The sequence below is a fragment of the Lutra lutra genome, chromosome 5 (assembly GCF_902655055.1).
Source record: "Lutra lutra chromosome 5, mLutLut1.2, whole genome shotgun sequence".
NCBI classification, from domain to species: Eukaryota; Metazoa; Chordata; class Mammalia; order Carnivora; family Mustelidae; genus Lutra; species Lutra lutra.
Genome location: NC_062282.1, coordinates 89,246,902 through 89,272,795, shown reverse-complemented (window position 1 = coordinate 89,272,795; position 25,894 = coordinate 89,246,902). Strand labels below are relative to the sequence as shown.

The 25,894-nt window shown below is 39.4% G+C and overlaps 1 protein-coding gene and 1 long non-coding RNA gene across 4 annotated transcripts in view; one reads left to right on the top strand and one right to left on the bottom strand.

The window, feature by feature from the left end:
• The window catches only part of RAB3C (RAB3C, member RAS oncogene family), a 645,683-nt gene that overhangs the window by 353,870 nt on the left and 265,919 nt on the right, over positions 1–25,894 (bottom strand). The gene's annotated exons all lie outside the window — the stretch shown is intronic.
• LOC125099866 (uncharacterized) overlaps positions 631–25,894 on the top strand; it is a 34,438-nt gene continuing 9,174 nt past the window's right edge. Inside the window, exons 1-3 of one of the 3 annotated variants that reach the window (XR_007127382.1) lie at positions 631–828; positions 1,184–1,293; positions 8,515–8,705. This is a non-coding gene — a long non-coding RNA (uncharacterized LOC125099866). The remainder of the gene's footprint in view (positions 829–1,183; positions 1,294–8,514; positions 8,706–25,894) is intronic. The other 2 variants (XR_007127381.1, XR_007127383.1) reach the window with 2 other exon arrangements.

Sequence of the window (25,894 nt, the reverse complement as noted above, 5' to 3'; positions counted from 1 at the left end):
CTTTGGGGAAAGCAGTCAAATTCTTTGTCCCATCTGTTGCTAATGAAAAATCCTTGGCTGGTCTGAGAAGGTATTTTATGACTTGTGCTTCTGCTAAGATTACTCTGACTGCAAGAAGTTATCAAAATAAACATTACTACAGCTCTAGTTATATATCAAAATGAGTGTAGATATATCCCTGGAAAGCATTAACATCAAGTGGGAAGCAATAAAGGAATTAATTAAGCTCATGTTACCGAAACTATAGACTAGTTCTAAGTGTTAGTAGTATAATAAATCCGCTAAGTTTATGTGTAAGTTTTGCCTTTTCAGAGGGTTTGAATTATTCACAAAGATGAGTCATACAGTAACTTCTTCTTTCTCATTTACATTGAGAGGAAATTTAATTATTTGTATGTTATTTATGTTTCATTTATGAAATATGTTAAGTTTAATAACTGACCATTGTGATGGTTAATTTTATGTCAACTTGACCAGACCAGAGGATGCCCATTATTCTATGTGTGTCTGTGAGGTTGTTTTCCAAAAATATTAGCCTTTGAGTCAGTGAACTGAATAAAACAAATGGCCCTCCCCAATGCACATGGGTTTCACCAGATCACTGGAAGGGCTGAAGAGAACAAGAGGGTAAAAGAAGGGTGGGTTCCTGTTGTCTCTGCCTCAGTGTTTGAACTGAATAAATATCTCCTACCATTGGCACTTCTGATTCTCAGTTTTCAGATAGAGGCAAGAATCTACACCATCAGCTCTCCGGCTCTCACCACCTGCCTTCCTGGGTCTCCAGCTTGCAGAAGGCAGATCATATGACTTCCCAGTCTTCATAATCGGGTGAGCTGATTACTTATAATAAATCTGTTTACATATGTGTGTGCTTATGTATACACATATATTTTGTTTCTCTGTATAATCTTGACTAATACAACCATTAAACAAAATACAAATAGTCATGAATGTTCTTCTCTATGAGGTGATCCCCGTAGGCATTAAAGAATTGATCACTGCTCTCCAAAGAAATAACACTCACTCTACATCACAACATAATGTTTTGGTGCTCCAGGGATTTCTTTAAAGTAATTATCCATATGAGATAGAAAATGAAATATCGTGGTCCATTAAACTGTATAACATGTCTCAGGGGCATGTGTCCTGTAATAATGTAAACTCTCCATATTTTTATTAACAGAGGAACTGGCCATGGGCTCCATCCTGTGGAGTGATCCACCACTAATGTGTAGGTGGCATCAAGAAGTGAGAGTGGGAAGTATGGGAAGGGACAAAAAGGAAAACTTCACCGTAAACTCTCTTCCTCTTTTGAATATTGAAACATATAAATACATTACTGTTACATTTTTTAAAATTTGTCTATTAGAGTTGCTCTTTTTGGCTAATTGATGTCGTAAGACATTTGCTGCCTTGGGAGAGTGTCAGCTGCTATTATAAAGTGAGTGAGGCATGTTCAGTGGCCATGGTTGAACAGAGTGAGGAAATCAGCTAAGTGGAAATCTTGGGGAAAGCATTCTAGCAAGCGGAAACAACTAGAGGAAAGGTCTGCAGGACTCCCTTATTCGATGGAATTACCTTAGAGATGAGATTATGGTAAAATCCTTCCAACCTCTTATATATCTATGAGGACCCCATGCCATAAAAACCACCTCCAGATATTTAGTAGTTATAGAATGCTTTCATAACTTTGCAAATGAATTGAAGGGTATGAATTTTGCTTTATATTCTTAAGTCCTGGCATTGCCTGACATCTTCTTCTAAATTTCCAATCAAGTGACACTAATTACCATTTAACATGTACCCAAAAGAATATTGTATGATGTGGACCACTGACATGTGGTACCTTTAAAAATTCAAGGTTACACAAAGGAAAAAGAAATGTAAAAGCAAAAGCATACATTTTTTTTCCCAACTGTGTTTACTTTAACTCCTTTTTCATTTTTATATTAATCTCTTAAAGATCAACAAATGTTAATTATTTTTCTTTTTTCTTTTTTTTTTTTTTTTTTGTCAGAGAGAGGGAGAGAGAGCAAGCACAGGCAGACAGAATGGCAGGCAGAGGCAGAGGGAGAAGCAGGCTCCCCGCCAAGCAAGGAGCCCGATGTGGGACTCGATCCCAGGACGCTGGGATCATGACCTGAGCCGAAGGCAGCTGCTTAACCAACTGAGCCACCCAGGCGTCCCTAATTATTTTTCTTATTAAAAACAGAACTCTTCCATAAATAAAACTGAAAACAGAAACTTCTTTCTTTGGCTATGTATCTATTTTTGTTTCTTCTATTGAGTTCTCTAGTTGTCATTGTTCTCTAATCTTTAGCCATTTAATCTCCTTTTGAAGCAGACACATCTTATTTTTCTACCCAAATATGTACAATAGAGCATATTTGAACAACATGAATAGCAGCTTATTGGAGTTGGTTTTGTCACATTTCATTATAGAAACTGTTGGCTGTAAAAATACAACTTAATTTCTACTTACATCTGTAACAGTGAGATTGAACAAGATATGCTGACCTAAAAATATCAAGAGGAAAGCATAAATGTATAAACTAAGTGGATACGTTCTTTTCTTTGGGTTGGTAAGGAATGGATTGGGAATGGAGGAGACTCTTATTTTTCTGAGATAATTACTACTAGCCTCCTCTGCTTAGTTTTTAAAGGCTCACTCCTAAACCTGCATCTCCCCTATTCGTCCATGCTTTCTCTCATTTGCTCTAGGACATACTTAGATTTCCCATTTCCTGAGAGTGGACATGACTATGTACGTGGATAATGAGGAAGAAAATGAAAACACTTATGTGTATGTCCCCCATACTGTTCTTTGTGGGTGGAGACCTGGTGGCAGAGGAAGAAGGAATCGAGGGCAAGAGATTTCCCAAGGACATGTGATCACCAGAGAGTGTCTACTATCTCTCCACCCCGCAGTCATTCTTCTACATTCTCCTCTATGCTCCTGGAGATAGGAAGCTGTACACATACTTTGCAAACTTCCAGACCCCCTTGTCAATTGGCTTTTTGTTAGATGGGAAGGTGGGATAATGTGAGAAGCTTTCCGTTCCACCCTCTGGTGGGACTCCTGCAGTAAGTGACTGAGGAGCATCCATTCCTGGGTTCCTACTCACACAGTATGATTTCTCAGGCAGCGGCCGCAGGCGCAAGGTAACTGTGGCCTCTAGGCCGCCCCATTTCACTTTGGTTCTCCCTGCAGTAGGGGACGGAACCGATTCCTACAGTTACTGAGTAAAATTATCTGGGTAAAATTATCTCTTTTTGCAACCAACCGCCTTATTAAATATCCTGCAACACTTTTGTAACCAATCCCTATATTAAGTTTCCTCTGTTTGAAATGTCTATTTATACTCACATATATATTTTCTACAAAATACTAAGAAAAAGTGTGCATGTATGTTTATGTTAATAGCTTTCCACATCTCTTTCTTGAGGCTTTCTCTCACTTTTAATATTTTCCAAGCATTAAAACTCCCTCTGACGTCTGGTTGCCCCAGAATTTATCACGATGCTTCTTGTTTTCTCATGATGCCCTACAGGGTCCCCAGAGTGATTAGGCCCAGATTGTCTCTCATATCAAGACAGGTATATCTTGTATATCTTGTATCTAATATTTCCAGGAACTTTGACAGCCATGAAAACTTGTGTCATTCCCCAATCTTAGCTCAAAATGACTTTTGTCCAGATGACACACTTCACCCCCTCGAGCAGATGTAGACTTCCTCATCTCTGTTCACATAGCTATGAACGTGCACTTCTACTACAGATAGTACTTATTGTGGTATACTAGAGCTGTTGGTTAATTTTTGTGGCTTTCACAATAGTCTCTGAGTTGAGATCATCTTTCTGTCACTACAGTCTCGAATGGTCCCTGGCATAGGAAAGCTCCTTTTTTTTTTTTTTTTAAATAAAGGAATGCATGTTATACCTAGAATGATGCTGGATTTCAAGGGTTTGCAGGCATAATAATGCAAATTAACAAGTGAGTGGCAATATGAGTCCATGATTTGAAAGTGAAAAAAGTGGTTATAAGGTTAAGCAGAACATAAACTCCTCTGAGGCAGAGAATTGCCTTTCACATATCTGTATCCTCAGTTTAATATTGTGCTGAGCTAGTGCATGCATTTATGCCTGGAGGGCCATGAGAGACACTGTGAATTAAGTAGACATAGTGATGAAAGTCAGAGATTAGAAAGGATAATAAAGGACCAGGAGGGGAGAACATAGAAGCAAAATGAAGACAATTTGGCATTATTTTCTCAAGTTATCTTTTTACCCAAAGGTGTCTAAACTTACATGGTATCCTTCCCCCAAACCTAGCCAGTAACCCACAACCTCTGCACTCAGCTACCATTTGTCTTAGAAGAAAGCAGTTCATTAGTTAGTCAAATGTGTAGTGATTCTTTTCCAAATTCCTGTCACTTATGTGAAACATAAACTCATGAACGTATTAAGAAGCGGAAATGGTTGAAGATCACATCACATACTGATCTTATACAACTTTTTTGTATATCTTTAGACAGCTAAACAAAGTAATTCTAGAAACTGCGGATAAAGGGAAAACTCAGTAGTAGTGGGAGTTTTAAACTCTGTGACAGGCAGTAGGGATGTAAGAGTAGGACTTTTGACTCCCTTAAATCACCTCGACCTGGGCAAAAACAGCCCTCTACCATCCTTACTCCTAGGCAAGTACACACACTCAACTCACAGCTTAAAGTGAGGAAAGTAACCCCAGACCATACTGACAACTTTGGTAATTGAAAAGAGGTAACTGATATCAACATGCCATGGCCAGAAGGGAGTGCATATAATTTTTATGGACTTTTTTCCCCCCAAGATATTACTTCTGCACCTATCATGAGAATTTCTCAAGGCACTCTATAATCCTCTATGGAGGGCAGCTTGCAAAATGTGGCAGCCAAGGACAGGAAGCAAGGTGTACAAAAAGCCAACTTTAGGGCAGAAATGTAGACTTGACCGTGCTATTTTAATACCCTTTGTTTTAGAGCTCATCAAAAAATAAGTCTGCAAGTTTCAGAAGATGAGACCTCTCTGTAACAACAGAATCATAACCGCACATCTGAGTCAATGACTTAAGGGGACAATCAATGGAAAGCTGAGAAACAACGAAGTGTATGGTTCTGAGTCTAAATACAGGTATAGACACATATTTTTTTCATCAACACATGTTGAAATTAGGGAGTTAGTTCTTCTTAGTGCATTGGGACCCTCCGGACTGTTGGGGTGGGGTGGGACACATACTTCATCTACCTCCAGTCCCACCTCCTTCAACCTTCCTCTTGGCTTGGCATTCTTGAGTTTTCCTGGAAAGGAATTTGGACCAAAGCTGCTTTGCTATTCACATGAGAGATAGCTATTTTGAATTACAAAAATGATGATGAAAATGGTGCAGGCAACTCTGGTTTCTTTCATTTGAAAAAATATATAAATTCAGCTGTAACCATGCCAATCAGAATTTCTTTTTTTTTTGTTTTTGTTTTTTTTTTATTAATTTTTTATTTTTTTCAGCATAACAGTATTCATTATTTTTGCACCACACTCAGTGCTCCATGCAATCCGTGCCCTCTACAATACCCACCACCTGGTGCCCCCAACCCCCCACCCCCCACCCCTCCAAAATTCTCAGATCGTTTTTCAGAGTCCATAGTCTCTCATGGTTCACCTCCCCTTCCAATTTCCCTCAACTCCCTTCTCCTCTCCATCTCCCCTTGTCCTCCATGCTATTTGTTATGCTCCACAAATAAGTGAAACCATATCCAATCAGAATTTCTGACTTGTAGTTAAAAGTTCATGATTCTTGAAAATCTCAAATAGAATTATTATAGAATCAATTAAGCTGATTTCATTGAGAAAAATATTTCAATGCACAAAGTCTTCAGAGAAAAAAAAATGTAAAAGTAGTCTTTAAGAGTCCAGCAAGGATAGGTAGGTAAGGTAACTGAGACTAGTTATTCAGCAGATGAATGCTTTACACACATCTCAGGGCATTAAATAACCTTAATGCTGGAGGTATTTTCACTTATATTTTTAAAAGATTTTATTTATTTATTTGAGAGAGAGAGCAAGCACAAGTGAGGGTGGGACAAAGGGAGAGGGAGAAGCAGGCTTTCCACCAAGCAGGGAGCCCAATGTGGGGCTTGATCCCAGGACTGTGGGATCATGACCTAATCTGAAGGCAGACACTTAACTGACTAAGCCACCCAGTCACCCCACATTCAGTATTCACAGTAAGCTTTCAGAGTTATTATTACCACTTCTTATTACCACTTCTCAGCTGTGGATTTTCTGGCTCAGAGAGGATAACTTTTGCTGTAGTCCTCTTAGGTTCCTGGCCATGGAGTGCTTTCTAAGCACCAAGCACTATAATAATGCTTTGTGTGAATTATCTTCCCTAGAACTGTGATATAGCTACAGGTTTGGGGTAAGTTTTAACATTTATTTCCTCCACTTTGTGACACTGCAAAGAAATATTTAATGCCAGACCTTTGTAAAGAATGCTAATCTCTGTGGAATTTTCCCAACCAACATTTTCATGTTTCCTTCTAATTATTTTAAATAGTAGTTACAAACCCTTCAAAGCAATTTGAGATTTTGCCCTTTCTTTTAAACAAACAAGCCAACACAAATGATAATGTTCTATAATAATGGGCAGTCATTAATTCTTATTTTCTTTCTAGGTAAATTCTGCTTATGTAATTAGTACATTGGTAAACTAGTGTGTAAGCTGTCTGCCCTGACTGCCTGAAGAAGTCAAGTTCAAGATCTTTTATTAGGTTTAATATCACCACGCTTCTTTTTCCCTCAGAACATTTATTTATTTTTCTATTTTTGCACTTGTTTGTGTGATTTTTTATTTTGGGCTTTCATCTAGACTGCAGGCATTGCATGTTTTTATCCAGTGTTGAGTCCTCTGTCCCTATTATTATAATGCCTAATAACTAATAGGCTCTCACTAAATATTTGTTGGATGAATGGAAGGCTGAGTGAATAAATGGATGGGTAGATGGGTAAAGGAAGGAAGTGGACAAATGGACAGGGCATTTTGGACTTCTGGTATTCATAAATGACCTGGGATTTAACCTGGCCTTTGAAAAGGGGGTGAGAGTAAGATCTCTTATTTTTTTCCCATTAAGTGCAATGGGAGAGATTCTTCCACAATGAAGCCTCACAGTTTTCTTGTTCAACACACGTGGGTGAAGAAGGTATTGTTATATTAAGTAACACAGCTAATTAAAAGAGGAAATGAAAATCGTTCTTAGATGAAGAGAGTTCCACTTCCCCTCTGGTTTCCTTTAGTACTATACTATCCTTGAATTAGAAACTGTTTCATTGGTAAAATAAAGATCCGCATGAGGCATTAGAAGTGACAGAAACAACCACTGCATCATGATGTAGAGCTAAGGGAGACATTTTGTTGGATTACTGATTGGGAAGCAGAGTGTCCTAAAAGGAAGGACAATTTGGGCAGCTGTTCTACTCACCCCACATTCAAGACTCAGCACCCAGCTGCCCTTTATCAGGTCTAATTCACAACTACGTGTCCCTGCCTAGCCTCTAGAAAAGTATGCATTTTCAACTTTCACCAGAACTTTCTCTCTTGAGGCCTCCACGAGGCCCCTATAACTCCATGGAGGCTTCCCTTTCTTGTGCAGCTCCTCAGTCCCCCCTTGGCTAAATTTTCCCTCTCTTCTTTTCCAGTCCTCTCCCAGATTCTTGCTCGAAGTCCTCCTTAGTTGATCTAGCAAATTAAAAAGTAACCATTGCTTTGCTTTTGCTTGTTCATCTCTCGCTTTTTTTTTTTTTTAAGATTTTATTTATTTATTTGACAGAGAGAAATCACAAGCAAGCAGAGAGGCAGGCAGAGAGAGAGGAGGAAGCAGGCTCCCTGCTGAGCAGTAAGCCCAATGCGGGGCTCGAACCCAGGACCTGGGATCATGACCTGAGCCGAAGGCAGCGGCTTAACCCACTGAGCCACCCAGGCGCCCCTCATCTCTCGCTTTTAAAAGGGGATTCTCCCTTAAAATGGAATGTCAGGTTTTTCCCTTGCTGGTAAGGCACAATGTTCTCCTTGAAGTCTCTTGGAACAAACAGACTGAAAATAGCTTGCAGGCCCTGGCCATACCAGCCCAGAGAGGATATTTACTTTGTCATTAGCTGTTCCTTTGAACACCAGCCATTCTGCTGCAATGCAGTTGCCACAGACATTTCCCCACTTCCTCCCCCTGCCCCTCTGCCCTGCCCCCCAATGCTCCTCTTCCACTGCTCATGTTTTTCTCTTACTAGATAATTGACCTAAAACTGTATATAGTCTAGATGAATTCTCCCAGATGAGACAAGGTAACAAAAGAGGACGTTTTAGGAAAGAATGGCCAAGAGGACCTGTGGTGCATCACTCCATTCCTGACTGATTGCCCTCCTTGCAGAGTTCCAGCCGCACAAGAGCCACACGCATTACGAAACCTGTATATTCTGCTCTTTTAGGCCTGCCTATGCTTCATGTTGGGATAAATCAGCACCATTTCTGTATGCAGAGAAGAGAATGCTCAACTAAAACAGAACAGAGAAAAGGCAAGACTTTTTTTAAAGAATACTCAAGAAGTAGTTATGCGAAAGACTTGGAAAAAAAGACAAATACAAAGTTCGTATTTCCAGTTGATAAGAAAGGCAGCAAGGTATGTTGAAAAGCCCAGAGTTCTGGTCTCTGTTAGTCATTAATTCCCTGGGGGAATTAATTCACTTGTGGAAGTCACAGAAACTTCCTGGGTCTCACTGTTCTTTTCAAAATGAGGAAGTCAGTTTAGATGACTTCCAAGTTATTCCCTAGATTTGAAATTCCATAATAGTAAGACAGAAGATATTATAATCTACCAAAAATGCTATAATAAAAAAAAAATGAGGCAGTGTCTGGCAGCCAAATGATAGAGGTCAAATACTGCCTGCATGTTTTTTTAATATGTAGCACTGTGGACAAATTTTAACTTCCCTAAATCTCAATCTTCTCCTATAAAATGGGGATAACAACACTATCCTTGTAATAGGGCTATGGGTGAACAAAGAAAGATAATTCACACAAAGCATTATTATGGTGCTTGGTGCTTAGAAGGCACTCCATTGCCAGGAACCTAAAAAGGACTACAGTCTCCTCACACAAACCTCAGAAGAAAAAGAGAAAGTACATTTGTATGTATTTGCTTCATGGGTTTCAGATCTCCTCATTTGATTATTTAAAAAAATCATACATTACTATGTAAAACCCAGTTAATGATATCCCTCCTCCCAAATTATCACAATTAATATGTCCGTCTAGTATAGTGGAGCTGGCGATATGGTTCTGAGGCAACAGCTAAACTCTGTCCTTCGCTGATTAACCCCTGATAGCTTCTGGGCTTCTAGGGAGCCTGCCTCGGACCCACTGTGTCTGTCACTAAAAAGAGTGTGGAATACGTGTGGCCATGGATGATCCAACTTCAGTAATTTGCAGACTTAACTATTCTCTAAGACCGATCTGTCCTTAAAAAGGGAAAGCACTCCAGGACCACAGAGCTTTGGTTTCCATGGCAACAGCATAGGTCAATAGCTGCAGTCACACCTTCGCCAGCCTTGATTGCTCCTGGCAATTTACCATCTTCTGGGCTTCCTTTTGTTTGAGCCTCTCTCGTTTGCTTAATTCCCTTCTCTATTGGGAGAATCACAAAATGCAAAGCTACAGGAGCTGAATTTAAATTAAAAGCTATGGGAGCCTTAATAAAGCACTGGAGAGTGCTGCTAATTTTGTAACTCACAGACATGTGCTTCTTGAAATCAATTCCTCCTATATCCTGAATCTCAGCATCGTGCTTCCCATATTCTGCTGCAGCTGGGAGATTCTTGTACTACCCTATGGTTTGGGGAAAAATCAGTGTCATCTCTGCTTTCCAAGAAGGTATTCTGATATTGTGGGTATCTGCTTTGTTAAGATAAGGTCCAAACTCCTCTTACTGTCATACAAAGCCCTGTGTCATCTGACCTTCGCTCATAAGTACTAACTTCCTCTTGCCCCTCCCCATTTACACTTAGACTTAAACAGCATTTCTCTTCTTTTGGGTTCTTGAACATACCCTATCCTCTGGGTCCTCACACATGCTGTCCCTTCTTTGCAACATTATTCCCTCAGCCTCTTTCCCTGATTATCTCTCTTCTCTCTTTTTAAGGTTTATTTATTTATTTGAGAGAGAGAAAGAAGAGAGAGCAGGGAGAGTGGCAGAGGGAGAGGGGAGAGAGAATCCCAAGCAGAATCCATGCTGAGCACAGAACCTGGTGCAGGGCTCAATCCCATGACCTGAGATCAGGGCCCTGAGATCATGACCTGAACTCAAACCAAGAGTCAGACAATTAACCAACTGTGCCACCCAGGCACCTCTGCCTGGCTATCTCCTGACTGTCTATTAGGTCTTAATTTAAGTGTTACCTTCTGCACGGAAGCTTCCTTAAGCCCAAGCCTAGGTAGTCTTTCATTATCCTTGACGGGTTTCCCTCTTATAACATTCTCACCACACAGACTGTGCAAGCCCACTGAATGCACAGTCTGACTCTACCTCTTCCTTCCACCAATACCACTGCTGAATTTCTAGGTTCAGTATTTGATACACCCTAGACACTTACTAAATATTTGTTATGTGTCTGAAATCACTTTATTCTACTAAGATCATTAAAGTCACTTGTTATCAATTTCATGATCTTGATGTTCTGTAACTTCCTTTCTATACAACTGTAAACATCTAATGGAAGGTGCTTTTATTCAAGATATATTGGCAATCTTCCTATCTTTCATATGAACATCAGTAGATAGCCATTCACTTGAAGTGGAGAAATTCTAAAATTCCTGGTCTGTGAGGCATTTTTTAAATTTAGTCCATTAAACACTGATTTTTAGGTCCAGCTCAATGTAGTTATCCTTAGAAGACCGAAAAATAAATAACAAAACAAAAATGTGGAAGTAAATTAAATAAGTAGAACCACTGAGCCATGAAACCTGGAGTAATCAGACCAGTCCATTAGCATAAGGCCTAGTAGGTCTGGACCCCTTCTTGCTGCTACACAGACATTGTAATGTTTCAGAGATGATCACTTAGAAGTCAGGAAAAGAGAAGGAAAGACACATGGTTTTCCAAATGTTACACCACTCAGACTTCAGTAATGGGACTGTCTGAGCCATGCATTGAAGAAACAGCTATTTCTGTACATGGTACACTGATACTATGATAGTTTGAGGTTAGTGTTTTTGACACTGGGACATTGTGAACTATCAGCTTTTGAAATTATTAGCAAGCAATGGTGCAATGGACATCCTCCCTGCACATCTGTGCCTTCTTTTATCCCATCATTAACGATGTCTCTATTTCTGAGTGAAGTCCAAACCCTGACCTTATCCATCAATTTGGCCCATGCCAAATTTCAGATGTCTAAAGGACATGACACAGACAAGTATTAAATGGTGAGCTATGTGGGTGAAATGCTTCCAAAAGACATCAGGGCAGGAGAGTTCATATATAAAACATCAACATCACCTAGAGAAAGAGTGTTGGGTAAAGGAGCTGAGAGCCAAGGAAAGAATCATGGAGAACAAGAATGAGTATACAAGAGAAATGAAACCTGTAAAGGAGCATTAGAAAATGAGAGTGAGCAAGAACACCATGCTGCAAAAGGGACCACACAAGGTGAGCACTGAAAAATGGATATTGGACTTAGCATTCTCTGAATTTTACAAACCACCTACTTACTGTGGCTTAGAATAGTGATTAAAAATGTGGAAACAGGCATAATCTCCCCTCATTTCTTTTCCTTTTGCTTCATGAGGCCCAATGTTCTGATCTCCCCAGGGGCCAAAGCACCTGGTCTACTCTGTTCTCATTCTACCTGATGAGGCACTACCTCGCTCCAACGATTTAGGATCACAGAGACAAATCTTGCTTGTATTAAATGCCAAAGAAGTCTTATGACATTTAATTTACATAAAAGTGTTTCCTGATATAACCTTGCGTGTTGGTAATGCTCAAAATACTATATGTAACTCTTCCCATTATGTCATTTTCTGAAGTATTTCAGTAATTTCACTACAAGTGTTAAAAAAAAACACCTTATGAATTTGATTAGCAAACATAATTAAGCATATCTTATAAGCAAAGTACTGGTGATCAAGCAGGAAGTAAGACAAGAATGTTTCTTTCGTGGAGTTACATTCTAGGTATAGAGAAGAGATTAAAATCACACACTAACATTTACCAGGTAGTGGTAAGTGCTATGACGGAAACTAAGCAGGGTTAAAAAGAGTCAGAGAGTAAAAGTGCGGGTTGTTTCAGACTGGTTTGTCAGCTCTGCATCGGTGCCATTTCATCAGGGAGCTAAATGAGATGAGAAGTTCACAAAGTCAATCTTCTGGGGAAGGGGAACCAAGGTTGAGAGAATGTAATGTCCCCAAACTGAGCAGGTTTGAGGCCTGGCAAAGAAGCTAATGATTGCATAAATAACTTCCACGACGAGGTTATGTGTGATTGCTGACCTTTTTACTAGTAGCCAATCATCTGCATATGACCAGGATATAAGGGCAGATCACGTCTGTCTACTTTTTATATCATTATCATTCAGAGTAATCAAAAACCCCTAGAGCTTCAACTACCACCACTATTCAGATATATCCCAAATGTATATTTCATCCGTGATCTCTCTTCTCAGCTGTAATCCTTACTTTCTAACAATCTGCTGAACCCTCTAACCTGAATATTCTGCTCTCATTTCATTCTCAGCCTACCAAAAAAGCCCAATACACACATATGGGACTTTATAATGGAGAGAAAGGGGGTAGGGATAGAAAAACAACTGAAATAACCGACAAATTTACAAATTTGATGAATACTATAAAATCGTAAATCTAAGAAAGCTTTTAAAAATGCCAAACATAAAAATATGGAAAAAGACCATACCAAAGTGCATTGTAATAAATTTCTGAGAAATGCTGATGAAGAGAAAAAATCTTGGAATCTGTTAGAGGACAAAAACATATATACAGAAAATCGGTGATAAGAATAACACTGGGGGCACCTGGGTGGCTCAGTGGGTTAAAGCCTCTGCCTTCAGCTCAGGTCATGATCCCAGGATCCTGGGATAGAGCCCCGCATCGGGCTCTCTTCTCAGTGGGAAGTCTGCTTCTCTTCCTCTCTCTCTCTGCCTGACTCCCTGCCTACTTGTGATCTCTATCTGTCAAATAAATAAATAAAATCTTAAAAAAAAAAGAATAACATTGAATTTATTATTAGATAAAAATACAGTCTAGAAGATAGTGGAACAGTATGTTTACCGCTGATCTAGAATTCTATACCCAGTAAAAACATATTCCAAAAATGAAATGAAATCAAAATTTTTTCAGATATGTAAATGATGAAAGAACTCAGCTATAGCAGCTTTTCACTGTAGGAATTGTTAAAAATCCTTCCAACAGAAGGAATATGATATTATGTGGAAAGATTGATCTAGAAGAATGAACATTAGCAATGGTAACTACAATGATAAGTAAGTGGGTAAACAGTAAAGACTCTTACCATTTAAACTTCTTTAAAAGACAACTGACTGTTTAAACAAAAATAAGACCAAAGTATTGTGAATTCATAACATATACAAAGGTAAAATGTATGAGAAATACAGCACCAAGGCTTAGAGGAGAACAATGGAAGATGACTTTTGTAAGGTTCTTATACATGAAGTGATACATAATCTGAATGTGAACTACGACAGTTAAAAGATGTATAATATAAATTCAAATGCAACCACTAAAACCCTCATAGGGTTAGAGCTAATAAGCCAACAAGGGAATAAAATTAAATTATTTTTAAAACCCAATTATTCCAATAGAAGGAAGAATGAGAAGAAAAGGGAAAACAAGGAACATATGGGACAAATAGAAAGTAAATGGCAAGATGTCATATTTAATGCCATATTAGGGGAGGAGTCAAGATGGCAGAGGAGTGGGAGGCTGAGACGACATCAGGTAGCAGATCAGCTAGATAGTTTATCAAACCATTCCAAACACCTACAAATCCAACAGGGGATCGGAGAGAACAGCAATTCTAGAAACAGAAAATCGACCACTTTCTGAAAGGTAGGACCAGCGGAGAAGTGAATCCAAACCAACCGGGAAGATAGACTGCAGGGGGAGGGGCCGGCTCCTGGCAAGAGGCAGAGCAACGGAGCACAAAATCAGAACTTTTAAAGGTCTGCTCCACTGGGGGACATCACTCCAGAGGCTAGCTGGAATGAAGCCCCGGTGGGGACAGTGTGGTGTCAGGTCCCGCAGGGTCACAGAAGGATTAGGGATATCTGAGTGTCGCAGAGCTCACAGGTATTAGAGCAGGGAAGCTGGCTACAGAGATGGAGTTGAGGGTTTATCTTAAACTCGGGGTTATCTTAAACTGTGATCTGAGGCACAGTCAGGCCACTGCTCTTTGAATACGGACCCCACAATATCTGGGAAGACCCGCCCTGGAAGAGCGCAGGGATCTGCAGGGTTTGGAGACTCCAGGCAGGGCTGTGCACCAGAGACAGAGACGCTTGGTCAGAGGTTGGGTGAACTTGGAGCGAGGCTGGAGGCCAGGGAGACGGGAGTGATTGAGTGCTTTTCTCCAAGGGCACAGTGAGGAGTGAGGCCCTGAGCTCTCAGCTCCTCTGGGCCGGAGATCGGGAGGCTGCCATTTTCATTCCCATTCTCCAGACCTCGACAGAAAGCATTCAGGGACAAAAGCTCCCAAAAGCGAACAGATTACTTAGCCCGGATCCCTACAGAGGGTGTTGCAATTCCGCCTTGGGCAAAGACGCTGGAGAATCACTACAACAGGCCCCTCCACCAGAAGATCAGCAAGAAATCCAGCCAAGACCAAGTTCACTTACCAAGGAGAACAGAGAATTCCAGAGGAGGAGAAAGCAAAGCATGGAATTCGTGGCTTTCTCCACATGATTCTTTAGTCTTGTAAAGTTAATTAAAATTTTTTAATTTTATTTTATTCTTTTTTTTTTAATTAAAAGAATATTTATTTTTTTTTATTTATTTTTTATTTTTTCAGCATAACAGTATTCATTATTTTTGCACCACACCCAGTGCTCCATGCAATCTGTGCCCTCTACAATACCCACCACCTGGTGCCCCCAACCTCCCACCCCCCACCCCTTCAAAATTCTCAGATCGTTTTTCAGAGTCCATAGTCTCTCATGGTTCACCTCCCCTTCCAATTTCCCTCAACTCCCTTCTCCTCTCCATCTCCCCTTGTCCTCCATGCTATTTGTTATGCTCCACAAATAAGTGAAACCATATGATAATTGACTCTCTCTGCTTGACTTATTTCACTCAGCATAATCTCTTCCAGTCCCGTCCATGTTGCTACAAAACTTGGGTATTCATCCTTTCTTTTTTTTTTTCTTTTTTTTTTTTACAGCTTTATAAACATATATTTTTATCCCCAGGGGTACAGGTCTGCAAATCGCCAGGTTTACACACTTCACAACACTCACCATAGCACATACCCTCCCCAATATCCATAACCCCACCCCCTCTCCCAACCCCCCATCAACCCTCAGTTTGTTTTGTGAGATTAAGAGTCACTTATGGTTTGTCTCCCTCCCAATCCCATCTTGTTTCATTTACTCTTCTCCTACCCCCTCAACCCCCCATGTTGCATCTCCTCTCCCTCATATCAGGGAGATCATATGATAGTTGTCTTTCTCCGATTGACTTATTTCACTAAGCATGATACCCTCTAGTTCCATCCACGTAGTCGCAAATGGCAAGATTTCATTTCTTTTGATGGCTGCATAGTAGTCCATTGTGTATATATACCACATCTTCTTTATCCATTCGTCTGTAGATGGACATCTAGGTTCTTTCCATAGTTTGGCTATTGTAGACATTGCTGCTATAAACATTCGGGTGCACGTGCCCCTTCGGATCACTACGTTTGTATCTTTAGGGTAAATACCCAGCAGTGCAATTGCAGGGTCATAGGGTAGTTCTATTTTCAACCTTTTGAGGAACCTCCATGCTGTTTTCCAGAGTGGTTGCACCAGCTTTCATTCCCAACAAAAGTGTAGGAGGGTTCCCCTTTCTCCGCATCCTCGCCAGCATCTGTCATTTACTGACTTGTTAAATTTAGCCATTCTGACTGGTGTGAGGTGATATCTCATGGTGGTTTTGATTTGTATTTCCCTGATGCCGAGTGATATGGAGCACTTTTTCATGTGTCTGTTGGCCATCTGGATGTCTTCTTTGCAGAAATGTCTGTTCATGTCCTCTGCCCATTTCTTGATTGGATTATTTGTTCTTTGGGTGTTGAGTTTGCTAAGTTCTTTATAGATTTTGGACACTAGCCCTTTATCTGATATGTCATTTGCAAATATCTTCTCCCATTCTGTCAGTTGTCTTTTGGTTTTGTTCACTGTTTCCTTTGCTGTGCAAAAGCTTTTGATCTTGATAAAATCCCAAAAGTTCATTTTTGCCCTTGCTTCCCTTGCTTTTCGCGATGTTCTTAGGAAGATGTTGCGGTGGCTGAGGTCGAAGAGGTTGCTGCCTGTGTTCTCCTCGAGGATTTTGATGGATTCCTTTCTCACATTGAGATCCTTCATCCATTTGGAGTCTATTTTCGTGTGTGGTGTAAGGAAATGATCCAATTTCATTTTTCTGCATGTGGCTGTCCAATTTTCCCAACACCATTTATTGAAGAGGCTGTCTTGTTTCCATTGGACATTCTTTCCTGCTTTGTCGAAGATGAGTTGACCATAGAGTTGAGGGTCAATTTCTTGGCTCTCTATTCTGTTCCATTGATCTATGGGTCTGTTTTTGTGCCAGTACCATGCTGTCTTGATGATGACAGCTTTGTAATAGAGCTTGAAGTCCGGAATTGTGATGCCACCAACTTTGGCTTTCTTTTTCAATATTGCTTTGGCTATTCGAGGTCTTTTCCGGATCCATATAAATTTTAGGATTATTTGTTCCATTTCTTTGAAAAAAATGGATGGTACTTTGATAGGAATTGCATTAAATGTGTAGATTGCTTTAGGTAGCATAGACATTTTCACAATATTTATTCTTCCAATCCAGGAGCATGGAACATTTTTCCATTTCTTTGTGTCTTCCTCAATTTCTTTCATGAGTACTTTATAGTTTTCTGAGTATAGATTCTTAGTCTCTTTGGTTAGGTTTATTCCTAGGTATCTTATAGTTTTGGGTGCAATTGTAAATGGGATGGACTCCTTAATTTCTCTTTCTTCTGTCTTGTTGTTGGTGTAGAGAAATGCAACTGATTTCAGTGCATTGATTTTATATCCTGACACTTTCCTGAATTCCTGTACAAGTTCTAGCAGTTTTGGAGTGGAGTCTTTTGGGTTTTCCACATAGAGTATCATATCATCTGCAAAGAGTGATAGTTTGACTTCTTCTTTGCCGATTTGGATGCCTTTAATTTCCTTTTGTTGTCTGATTGCTGAGGCTAGGACTTCTAGTACTATGTTGAATAGCAGTGGTGATAACGGACATCCCTGCCATGTTCCTGACCTTAGCAGAAAAGCTTTCAGTTTTTCTCCATTGAGAATGATATTTGCGGTGGGTTTTTCATAGATGGCTTTGATAATATTGAGGTATGTGCCGTCTATCCCTACACTTTGAAGAGTTTTGATCAGGAAGGGATGCTGTACTTTGTCAAATGCTTTTTCAGCATCTATGGAGAGTATCATATGGTTCTTGTTCTTTCTTTTATTAATGTGTTGTATCACATTGATTGATTTGCGGATGTTGAACCAGCCTTGCAGCCCTGGAATAAATCCCACTTGGTCGTGGTGAATAATCCTTTTAATGTACTGTTGAATCCTATTGGCTAGTATTTTGGTGAGAATTTTTGCATCTGTGTTCATCAAGGATATTGGTCTGTAGTTCTCTTTTTTGTTGGGATCCTTGTCTGGTTTTGGGATCAAGGTGATGCTGGCCTCATAAAATGAGTTTGGAAGTTTTCCTTCTATTTCTAATTTTTGGAAGAGTTTCAGGAGAATAGGAATTAGTTCTTCTTTAAATGTTTGGTAGAATAACCCCGGGAAGCTGTCTGGCCCTGGGCTTTTGTTTGTTTGGAGATTTTTGATGACTGTTTCAATCTCCTTACTGGTTATGGGTCTGTTCAGGCTTTCTATTTCTTCCTGGTTCAGTTGTGGTAGTTTATATGTCTCTAGGAATGCATCCATTTCTTCCAGATTGTCAAATTTGTTGGCGTAGAGTTGCTCATAGTATGTTCTTATAATTGTCTGTATTTCTTTGGTGTTTGTTGTGATCTCTCCTCTTTCATTCATGATTTTATTTATTTGGGTCCTCTCTCTTTTCTTTTTGATAAGTCTGGCCAGGGGTTTATCAATCTTATTAATTCTTTCAAAGAACCAGCTCCTAGTTTCGTTGATTTGTTCTATTGTTTTTTTGGTTTCTATTTCATTGATTTCTGCTCTGATCTTTATGATTTCTCTTCTCCTGCTGGGTTTAGGGTTTCTTTCTTGTTCTTTCTCCAGCTCCTTTAGGTGTAGGGTTAGGTTGTGTACCTGAGACCTTTCTTGTTTCTTGAGAAAGGCTTGTACCGCTATATATTTTCCTCTCAGGACTGCCTTTGTTGTGTCCCACAGATTCTGAACCGTTGTGTTTTCATTATCATTTGTTTCCATGAATTTTTTCAATTCTTCTTTAATTTCCTGGTTGACCCATTCATTCTTTAGAAGGATGCTGTTTAGTCTCCATGTATTTGGGTTCTTTCCAAATTTCCTCTTGTGATTGAGTTCTAGCTTCAGAGCATTGTGGTCTGAAAATATGCAGGGAATGATCCCAATCTTTTGATACCGGTTGAGACTTGATTTAGGACCAAGAATGTGATCTATTCTGGAGAATGTTCCATGTGCACTAGAGAAGAATGTGTATTCTGTTGCTTTGGGATGAAATGTTCTGAATATATCTGTGATGTCCATCTGGTCCAGTGTGTCATTTAAGGCCTTGATTTCCTTGTTGATCTTTTGCTTGGATGATCTGTCCATTTCAGTGAGGGGAGTGTTAAAATCCCCTACTATTATTGTATTCTTGTCGATGTGTTTCTTTGATTTTGTTATTAATTGGTTTATATAGTTGGCTGCTCCCACGTTAGGGGCATAGATATTTAAAATTGTTAGATCTTCTTGTTGGTCAGTTCCTTTGAGTATGATATAGTGTCCTTCCTCATCTCTTATTATAGTCTTCGGCTTAAAATCTAATTGATCTGATATAAGGATTGCCACTCCTGCTTTCTTCTGATGTCCATTAGCATGGTAAATTCTTTTCCACCCCCTCACTTTAAACCTGGAGGTGTCTTCGGGTTTAAGATGAGTTTCTTGTAGGCAACATATAGATGGGTTTTGTTTTTTTATCCATTCTGATACCCTGTGTCTTTTGATTGGGGCATTTAGCCCATTAACATTCAGGGTAAGTATTGAGAGATATGAATTTAGTGCCATTGTATTGCCTGTAAGGTGACTGTTATTGTATATTGTCTCTGTTTCTTTCTGATCTACTACTTTTAGGGTCTCTCTTTGCTTAGAGGACCCCTTTCAATATTTCCTGTAGAGCTGGTTTGGTATTTGCAAATTCTTTCAGTTTTTGTTTGTCCTGGAAGCTTTTAATCTCTCCTTCTATTTTCAATGATACCCTAGCTGGATATAGTATTCTTGGCTCCATGTTTTTCTCATTTAGTACTCTGAATATATCATGCCAGCTCTTTCTGGCCTGCCAGGTCTCTGTAGATAAGTCTGCTGTCAATCTAATATTTTTACCATTGTACGTTACAGACTTCTTTTCCCGGGCTGCTTTCAGAATCTTTTCTTTGTCACTAAGACTTGTCAATTTTACTATTAGGTGACGGGGTGTGGACCTATTCTTATTGATTTTGAGGGGGGTTCTCTGAACCTCCTGGATTTTGATGCTTGTTCCCTTTGCCATATTGGGGAAATTCTCTCCAATATACCTTCTGCTCCCCTCTCTGTTTCCTCTTCTTCTGGAATCCCAATTATTCTAATGTTGTTTCGTCTTATGGTGTCACTTATCTCTCGAATTCTCCCCTCGTGGTCCAGTAGCTGTTTGTCCCTCTTTTGCTCAGCTTCTTTATTCTCTGTCATTTGGTCTTCTATATCGCTAATTCTTTCTTCTGCCTCATTTATCCTAGCAGTGAGAGCCTCCATTTTTGATTGCACCTCATTAATAGCTTTTTTGATTTCAACTTGGTTAGATTTTAGTTCTTTTATTTCTCCAGAAAGGGCTTTTATATCTCCTGAGAGGGTTGCTTTAATATCTTCCATGCCTTTTTCAAGCCCGGCTAGAACCTTGAGAATCATCATTCTGAACTCTATATCTGACATATTACCAATGTCTGTATTGATTAGGTCCCTAGCCTTTGGTACTGCGTCTTGTTCTTTTTTTTGTTGTGAATTTTTCCGCCTTGTCATTTTGTCCAGATAAGAGTTTATGAAGGAGCAAGTAAAATACTAAAAGGGTGGCAACAACCCCAGGAAAATATGCTTTAGCCAAATCAGAAGAGATCCCGAATTGTGAGGGGTGGGAAAGGGATAAAAAGGAGTTCAGAAAGAAAGAAAAAAAAAAAAGAAACTATTAAAAAAAAGAAATCTGATAAAGAAAAAATATAAAAAGAGGAAAAAAATATATATATTAGATAAACTATTTAAAAAACGTTAAAAAAAGAAAACGCTAAGAGTTAAAAAAAATTCAGCAGAAGAAGAGAAAAAGAAAAAAATATTGAAAAAGAAAAAAAAATTAAATTAACTGCAAGGCTAAAAAATCATGGGGAGAAAGCCATGAGTTCCGTGCTTTGCTTTCTTCTCCTCTGGAATTCCGCCCCTCTCCTTGGTAGGTGAACTTGGTCCTGGCTGCGTTTCCCGTTGATCTTCTAGGGGAGGGGCCTGTTGTAGTGATTCTCAAGCGTCTTTGCCCCAGGCGGAGTTGCACCGCCCTTACCTGAGGCCGCGCTGAGTAATCCGCTCGGGTTTGCTTTCGGGAGCTTTTGTTCCCTGAATGCTTTCCGTAGAGTTCCAGAGGACGGGAATGAAGATGGCGGCCTCCCGGTCTCCGGCCCGGAGGAGCCGAGAGCCCGGGGCCCCACTCCTCAGTGCACCCTCAGAGAACAGCGCCCAATGTCTCCCGCCACCCTGGCCTCCGGCCACGCTCTGAGCTGGCCGAGCCTGCGACCGGTTCAAGGCAACCCCGAGCTGAGAGTCACTCCTCGGCTCTGTCTCTGCAGCCGGCTTCCCCGTTCTAATACCGGTAAGCTCTGCAACACTCAGACACCCCCGATCCTTCTGCGACCCTGCGGGACCTGAGGCCGCGCTGACCCCGCCTGGGCTTCCAGTTAAGCCTCTGGAGCGATGTCCCTCAGCGGAACAGACTTTTAAAAGTCCTGATTTTGCTCCGTTGCTCCGCCGCTCGCCGGGAGCCGGCCCCTCCCCCCGCGGTCTATCTACCCGTCGCTTTGGATTCACTTCTCCGCCAGTCCTACCTTGTAGAAAGTGGTTGATTTTCTGTTTCTGGAATTGCTGTTCTTCTTCTCTTCAATCTCCCGTTGGATTTGTAGGTGTTTGCAATCTTTAGATAAGCTATTTAGCTGATCTCCCGCTACCCGAAGTAGTCTCAGCCTGCTACTTCTCTGCCATCTTGACTCCTCCAATTTTATTTTATTCTTATGCTAAAATTTTATTAACTTTTCATCTTTTAATGTTTTTTTAAACTTTTTCATCTTTTAATGTTTTTAACTAGTTTAACAATAACTTTCATTAAAAAATCTTTTTGAACCTTCATTATTATTAGTCATATTTTATCCTTCATTGTATCTAACTTTATTTTTTGTATACACATAGGGATTTTTCTTCTAAAAAAAAAAAATTGGGATACAACTTCTTCTAATAGATCAAAATATACCATAAATTTAGCACAGGGCTTTGTTCTAGTCTTCAGCCTGAGCAAATTCTACTTTTTTCCTTTATTCTCCCAAACAATTTATCTTATCAACTCCTTTTTTTAGAAATTTAAAAAAATTTTTTTCATCTTTATAGTCATATACCATCCCTTCATCTTGTTTACCCTTATTTTGTGTGTCTATGTATGTACATTGTATATATATATATTTTTTTTTATTTTTTCTTTCTTTAAAATTTTGGGAGGTAGTTTCTTCTAAGAGACCAAAATAGTCCCCAAATTAAGTGGGTGACTCTGTTCTATTCACCAGTCTGATATATATATTTTCTTTTTTATATTTTTCTATATTTTTTTCTTTTTTTAATTTTTATTTCTGAACTTTTTACCCCCCTTCTTTCCCCCATGATTTGGGGTCACATTTTCCTGGGGTCCTTGCCACCCTTTTAGTATTTAATTCTCTCCTTCATATATTCTCATCTGGATAAAATGACAAGGCAGAAAAACTCACCACAAAAAAAAAAAAAAAGATGAGGCAGTACCAAAGGCTAGAGACCTAATCAATACGGACATTAGTAATATGTCAGATCTAGAGTTCAGAATGACAAATCTCAAGGTGCTAGCTGGGCTTAAAAAAGGATGGAAGATATTAGAGAAACCCTGTCTGGAGAAATAAAAGGCCCTTCTGGAGAAATAAAAGAACTAAAATCTAACCAAGCTGAAATCAAAAAAGTTATTAATGAGCTGCAATAAAAAAAATGGAGGCTCTTACTGCTAGGATAAAAGAGGCAGAAGAGAGAATTAGTGATATGGAGATTTTTTTTTCTGCTCCCATTGAAAGTACACCCACTTTTCAGACACAAGTCCAAGAAGGACAGACTGTAGGTACTTTCTTTCTTTCTTTCTTTCTTTATTGAGAACTGTTTTCAAAATAAACTCAAAATAAACTCCTTTATTCTCCATCATTTTGTCTTGTCTACAACTTGTCTACAAGACAAAATGATGGAGAATAAACAAGCTGAGCAAGAGAGAGACAAACAACTACTGGACCATGAGGGGAAAATTCGAGAGGTAAGTGATACCATAAGATGAAACAACATTAGAATAACTGGGATTCCAGAAGAAGAAGAAAGAGAGAGGGGAACAGAAGATATATTGGAGAGAATTATTGTAGAGAATTTCCCTAATATGGCAAAGGGAACAAGCATCAAAATCCAGCAAGTGCAGAGAACCCCCCTCAAAATCAATAAGAATAGGTCCACACCCCATCATCTAATAGTAAAATTTACAAGTATTAGTGACAAAGAGAAAATCCTGAAAGCCGCCAGGGACAAGAAGTCTGTAACATACAATGGTAAAAATATTCGATTGGCAGCGGACTTATCACAGAGACCCGGCAGGCGAGAAAGAACTGGCATGACATATTCAGAGTACTAAATGAGAAAAACATGGAGCCAAGAATACTAGATACAGCTAGGTTATCAGTGAAAATAGGAGAGATAAAAAGCTTCCAGGACAAACAAAAACTAAAAGAATTTGCAAACACCAAACCAGCCCTACAGGACATATTGAAAGGGGTCCTCTAAGCAAAGAGAGAGCCTAAAAGTAGTAGACCTGAAAGGAGCAGAGACAATATACGGTAATAGTCACCTTACAGGCAACACAATGGCACTAAATTCCTATCTCTCAATAGTTACCCTGAATGTAAATGGGCAAAATACCCCCAATCAAAAGACACAGGGCATCAGAATGGATAAAAAACCAAAACCCATCAAATCTGTCTACAAGAAACCCATTTTAGACCCAAAGACACCTCCAGATTTAAAGTGAGGGGGTGGAAAACAATTTAGCATGGTAATGGACATCAAAAGAAAGCTGGGGTGACAATCCTTATATCAGAGCAATTAGATTTTAAGCCAAAGACTATAATAAGAGATGAGGAAGGACATTATAACATACTGAAAGGGTCTGTCCATCAAGAAGACCTAACAATTTTAAATATCTATGCCCCTAACATGGGAGCAGCCAACTGTATAAACAAATTAATAACAAAGTCAAAGAAACACATCAACAATAATACAGTAATAGTAGGGGACTTTAAAACTACCCTCACTGAAATGGACAGATCATCCAAGCAAAAGATCAACAAGGAAATAAAGGTCTTAAATGACACACTGGACCAGATGGACATCACAAATATATTCAGAACATTCCATCCCAAAGCAACAGAATTCAGATTCTTCTCTAGTGCACATGGAACATTCTCCAGAATAGATCACACCCTGGGTCATAAATCAGGACTCAACCGGTATCAAAAGACTGGGATCTTTCCCTGCATATTTTCAGACCACAATGCTCTGAAGCTAGAACTCAATCACAAGAGGAAAGTTGGAAAGAACCCAAATACATGGAGGCTAAAGAGCATCCTTCTAAAGAATGAATGGGTCAACCAGGAAATTAAAGAAGAATTGAAAAAATTCATGGAAACAACTGATAATGAAAACACAATAGTTCAAAATCTGTGGGACACAACAAAGGCAATCCTGAGAGGAAAATATGTAGCAATACAAGCCTTTCTCAAGAAACAAGGTCTCAAATACACAACCTAACCCTACACCTAAAGATGCTGGAGCAAAAACAGCAAAGAAAGCCTAAACCCAGCAGGAGAAGAGAAATAATAAAGGTCAGAGCAGAAATCAATGAAATAGAAACAAACAAACAAATAAACAAAAAACAAACAAACAAAAAACCAACAGTAGGACAAATCAATGAAACTGGGAGCTGGTTCTTTGAAAGAATTAATAAGATTGATAAACCCCTGGCCAAACTGTTCAAAAAGAAAAGAGAAAGGACCCAAATGAATAAAATCATGAATGAAAGAGGCGAAATCACAACCAATACCCAAGAAATACAATTATAAGAACACATTATGAGCAACTATAAGCCAGCAAATTCGACAATCTGGAAGAAATGGATGCATTCATAGAGACATAAAAACTACCAAATCTGAACCAGGAAGAAACAGAAAATCTGAGAGACCCATAACCAGGAAGGAGATTGAAGCAGTCATCAAAAATCTCCCAATAAACAACAGCCCAGGACCAGACGGCTTTCCGGGGGAATTCTACCAAACATTTAAAGAAGAATTAATTCCTATTCTCCTGAAACTGTTCCAAAAAATAGAAATGAAAGGAAAACTTCCAAATTCATTTTATGAGACCTGCATTACCTTGATCCCAAAACCAGACAAAGATCCCATCAAAAAAGAGAACTGCAGACCAATATCCTTGATGAACATGGATGCGAAAATTCTCACCAAAATACTAACCAATACTAACAGTATATTAAAAGGATTGTTCACCACAACAAGTGGGATTTATTCCAGGGCTACAAGGTTGGTTCAACATCTTCAAATCAATTAATGTGATATAATACATTAATAAAAGAAAGAACAAGAACTATAATGATACTCTCAAAAGATGCTGAAAAAGCATTTGACAAAGTACAGCATCATCTCTTGATCAAAACTCTTCACGGTGTAGGATACAGGGTACATACCTCAATATCATCAAAGCCATCTATGAAAAACCCACAGTGAATATCATTCTCAATGGGGAAAATCTGAGAGCTTTTCTGCTAAGGTCAAGAACATGGCAGGGATGTCCATTATCACCACTGCTATTCAACATAGTACTAGAAGTCCTAGCCTCAGCAATCAGACAACAAAAAGAAATTAAAGGCATCCAAATTGGCAAAGAAGAAGTCAAACTATCACTCTTTGCAGATGATATGATACTTTGTGTGGAAACCCTAAAAGACTCCACCCCAAACCTGCTAGAACTTGTACAGGATTTCAGTAAAGTGTCAGGATAT